General features: G+C 52.0%; 1 non-coding gene across 1 annotated transcript in view; it reads right to left on the reverse strand.

Annotated features, from left to right (window-relative positions):
- LOC124589617 overlaps window positions 1-865 on the reverse strand; it is a 1,910-nt gene extending 1,045 nt beyond the window's left edge. The window contains exon 1 of the ribosomal RNA XR_006976129.1: window positions 1-865. This exon is cut by the window's left edge and continues 1,045 nt beyond it. This is a non-coding gene — a ribosomal RNA (small subunit ribosomal RNA).
- Window positions 866-5,000: the final 4,135 nt, after the last annotated feature.

Raw genomic sequence — 5,000 nt, forward strand, 5'->3', positions numbered from 1 at the left:
AAGCACTCTAATTTGTTCAAAGTAAACGTGCCGGCCCACCGAGACACTCACTCAAGAGCACCCTGGTAGGATTGCAACGGGGTCCGCCTCGGGACGCACGAGCACGCACGAGGCGCGTCGCACGCCTTCAGCTCGCCCCACCGGCAGGACGTCCCACGATACATGCCAGTTAAACACCGACGGGCGGTGAACCAACAGCGTGGGACACAAATCCAACTACGAGCTTTTTAACCGCAACAACTTTAATATACGCTATTGGAGCTGGAATTACCGCGGCTGCTGGCACCAGACTTGCCCTCCAATAGATACTCGTTAAAGGATTTAAAGTGTACTCATTCCGATTACGGGGCCTCGGATGAGTCCCGTATCGTTATTTTTCGTCACTACCTCCCCGTGCCGGGAGTGGGTAATTTGCGCGCCTGCTGCCTTCCTTGGATGTGGTAGCCGTTTCTCAGGCTCCCTCTCCGGAATCGAACCCTGATTCCCCGTTACCCGTTACAACCATGGTAGGCGCAGAACCTACCATCGACAGTTGATAAGGCAGACATTTGAAAGATGCGTCGCCGGTACGAGGACCGTGCGATCAGCCCAAAGTTATTCAGAGTCACCAAGGCAAACGGACCGGACGAGCCGACCGATTGGTTTTGATCTAATAAAAGCGTCCCTTCCATCTCTGGTCGGGACTCTGTTTGCATGTATTAGCTCTAGAATTACCACAGTTATCCAAGTAACGTGGGTACGATCTAAGGAACCATAACTGATTTAATGAGCCATTCGCGGTTTCACCTTAATGCGGCTTGTACTGAGACATGCATGGCTTAATCTTTGAGACAAGCATATGACTACTGGCAGGATCAACCAGGGAGCTGCGTCAACTAGAGCTGAGCAGCCGGCCGCCCGGGAGTGTGTCCCGGGGGCCCGCGCGAACACGCAAGCGTCCGCTCAATTATTCTGCAAACAGGAGGAGGCTGAGCTCCCCTGCACAATACACCTCGAAACCCTCTCAGGTCCCGGCGGCGCGCAGCGCCGTCCTAAGTACTTGGTCGGGTTCGAGAGAGGCGCAATCGCCCGGAGTTTGGCGAGTAGACGCTTTAGGTGCGACCACCCGTGCTCCCAACTGAGCTTGCCGCTGCCGACAGAGGCCCGGGAGCGTGCTGTCGTGGCATTGCCGGCGGGAGACAACACGCGCCACCTACGGTGGCCGGCAGCTCCAACGCCAGCGCCACAGAAGGACAAAAGCCCCACTTGGGTGCCGAAGCGAACTCTCCCAGCACAGCGCACGCGCCAACACGTCCGCACAGCTGCGATACAAACCACCTGCGAGAACCGCAGAGGCGACCGAGCAGCAGACGGCGTCGCGGCGCCGAGCGCCGGGCGGCGGCGCATCCTCAGCGCACACAGTCCTCAATCGGACCAGCACACTGCAGATGTCCACCGCGCTTCGCACCGGGCCCGCGAGGACCTACTTTGGCCGCACGGCGCCGCGTGCAGGGTGCGCCGGCGCGCAGCTGCGCCGCCTGCCGCCTCCGTCGGCCGGCGCGCCTGCCACTGGCCGCCCCCACCAGCCGGCTGTAGCGCGTGCGCCCACGCACCGCGCGGCCAGCACGCCGGGAGGCCCCCCCTCACCGGCCGGGGACGGTCCCACCCAGCCACCGCCGCGTATCGCTTCACACCCACATGCCATTCACGTTCGTGGGCATGGTGGGTATCGCTGAAACAACCGGTTGGTAGCTCAACCGATCGTCGCCATCACTGATTCACCTCTAGCGAGAACAACCGCACCACAACCGTTTACCAGTTGTTCATTTGCGTAACGTCACCAGCAAACGTAGACGTCCATCGCCATTTGCAAATTCAACGATTGTTGCATGCCTGTGTCAGGTGTCACGACACACTATGTCTGCCCACATACACGCAACAACATGTGCACGCTTCGCGAACACGTGGAAGGTGGCCCCCGTACGTATGCGATGTCCATTGCGCGAACGACTGTCAACCGGCCTCTGTCGCATGTCGCAGATGTGGAACGCAGTGCACCATGCTATCACGGTGTGTGAGAAGAGACGACTACGTCTGACAACACGCGCCACTACATCAACAGACGGCTCATGCTGATCGCCATCCACGGCATACCATACTGCAATCCAGCTCTTATAGGGAGACGACACGTAGCTGAGTGCACAATATTTGGACCGTATGGTTCGCCGTTGTTGGCGCAGTCGTGGTACGGTCACACATGTACCACGATGTATCATTCAGTACATGAGGACCAATGTGCAGTACAGTGTGTGATTTGGACGTACAACATCAGCGGACAGTTGACACACGCCGTACCACAACGTAGGCTGTGCTTCGCCATGCAAATGCCAATGAACAACTGCGAAGGGCATTGAGCATGTACGTCCTGCTGCCATCCGCATTACAGTGTATAGCTGCAAGGTGTTTAACATGAAGCGATACTCTGGGGACCAGGCAGTGCGAGTAGCAAACTATATTGCGGGGGTTGCAGTTAGGCAACACCACACTAATTTAACGCGTCGTATGACAATTACAGAGCAGGTTAAGGCCCAACGTGTGTTGGGTTAAGGCCCAACGTGTGTTGGGTTAAGGCCCAACGTGTGTTGGGTTAAGGCCCAACGTGTGTTGGGTTAAGGCCCAACGTGTGTTGGGTTAAGGCCCAACGTGTGTTGGGTTAAGGCCCAACGTGTGTTGGGTTAAGGCCCAACGTGTGTTGGGTTAAGGCCCAACGTGTGTTGGGTTAAGGCCCAACGTGTGTTGGGTTAAGGCCCAACGTGTGTTGGGTTAAGGCCCAACGTGTGTTGGGTTAAGGCCCAACGTGTGTTGGGTTAAGGCCCAACGTGTGTTGGGTTAAGGCCCAACGTGTGTTGGGTTAAGGCCCAACGTGTGTTGGGTTAAGGCCCAACGTGTGTTGGGTTAAGGCCCAACGTGTGTTGGGTTAAGGCGCAACGTGTGTTGGGTTAAGGCGCAACGTGGGTTACGTTAAGGCGCAACGTGGGTTACGTTAAGGCGCAACGTGGGTTACGTTAAGGCGCAACGTGGGTTACGTTAAGGCGCAACGTGGGTTACGTTAAGGCGCAACGTGGGTTACGTTAAGGCGCAACGTGGGTTACGTTAAGGCCCAATATAGGTTAGGTTAAGGCCCAATATAGGTTAGGTTAAGGCCCAATATAGGTTAGGTTAAGGCCCAATATAGGTTAGGTTAAGGCCCAATATAGGTTAGGTTAAGGTACAATATAGGTTAGGTTAAGGTACAATATAGGTTAGGTTAAGGTACAATATAGGTTAGGTTAAGGTACAATATGGGTTAGGTTAAGGTACAATATGGGTTAGGTTAAGGCGCAATATGGGTTAGGTTAAGGCGCAATATGGGTTAGGTTAAGGCGCAATATGGGTTAGGTTAAGGCGCAATATGGGTTAGGTTAAGGCGCAATATGGGTTAGGTTAAGGCGCAATATGGGTTAGGTTAAGGCGCAATATGGGTTAGGTTAAGGCGCAATATGGGTTAGGTTAAGGCGCAATATGGGTTAGGTTAAGGTACAATATAGGTTAGGTTAAGGTACAATATAGGTTAGGTTAAGGTACAATATAGGTTAGGTTAAGGTACAATATGGGTTAGGTTAAGGTACAATATAGGTTAGGTTAAGGCACAATATGGGTTAGGTTAAGGCGCAATATGGGTTAGGGTAAGGCGCAATATGGGTTAGGTTAAGGCGCAATATGGGTTAGGTTAAGGCGCAACGTGGGTTACGTTAAGGCGCAACGTGGGTTACGTTAAGGCGCAACGTGGGTTACGTTAAGGCGCAACGTGGGTTACGTTAAGGCGCAACGTGGGTTACGTTAAGGCGCAACGTGGGTTACGTTAAGGCCCAATATAGGTTAGGTTAAGGCCCAATATAGGTTAGGTTAAGGCCCAATATAGGTTAGGTTAAGGCCCAATATAGGTTAGGTTAAGGCCCAATATAGGTTAGGTTAAGGTACAATATAGGTTAGGTTAAGGTACAATATAGGTTAGGTTAAGGTACAATATGGGTTAGGTTAAGGCGCAATATGGGTTAGGTTAAGGCGCAATATGGGTTAGGTTAAGGCGCAATATGGGTTAGGTTAAGGCGCAACGTGGGTTACGTTAAGGCGCAACGTGGGTTACGTTAAGGCGCAACGTGGGTTACGTTAAGGCGCAACGTGGGTTACGTTAACGCGCAACGTGGGTTACGTTAAGGCCCAATATAGGTTAGGTTAAGGCCCGATATAGGTTAGGTTAAGGCCCAATATAGGTTAGGTTAAGGCCCAATATAGGTTAGGTTAAGGTACAATATGGGTTAGGTTAAGGTACAATATGGGTTAGGTTAAGGTACAATATAGGTTAGGTTAAGGCGCAACGTGGGTTACGTTAAGGCCCAATATAGGTTAGGTTAAGGCCCAATATAGGTTAGGTTAAGGCCCAATATAGGTTAGGTTAAGGCCCAATATAGGTTAGGTTAAGGCCCAATATAGGTTAGGTTAAGGTACAATATAGGTTAGGTTAAGGTACAATATAGGTTAGGTTAAGGTACAATATGGGTTAGGTTAAGGTACAATATGGGTTAGGTTAAGGTACAATATAGGTTAGGTTAAGGCACAATATGGGTTAGGTTAAGGCGCAATATGGGTTAGGTTAAGGCGCAATATGGGTTAGGTTAAGGCGCAATATGGGTTAGGTTAAGGCGCAATATGGGTTAGGTTAAGGCACAATACGGGTTAGGTTAAGGCACAATACGGGTTAGGTTAAGGCACAATACGGGTTAGGTTAAGGCACACATTGTTGTAAGGAAAGGTGTTTTCGGGGGGGGGGGGGGCTGGTTTGTTGATTGTGATTATCGTAAGTAAATGACTGCGGCATCATCTGATTTGCCACGTCAGGGTGCACCTTTGGCTCATAACAGGCGGCGCTCTGATTCCATGCTTGTGGCAGACCTGTGTCTTTCATTCGTGCCATTGTTTGT

This window comes from Schistocerca americana, unplaced genomic scaffold (genome assembly GCF_021461395.2).
Source record: "Schistocerca americana isolate TAMUIC-IGC-003095 unplaced genomic scaffold, iqSchAmer2.1 HiC_scaffold_715, whole genome shotgun sequence".
Lineage (NCBI taxonomy): Eukaryota > Metazoa > Arthropoda > Insecta > Orthoptera > Acrididae > Schistocerca > Schistocerca americana.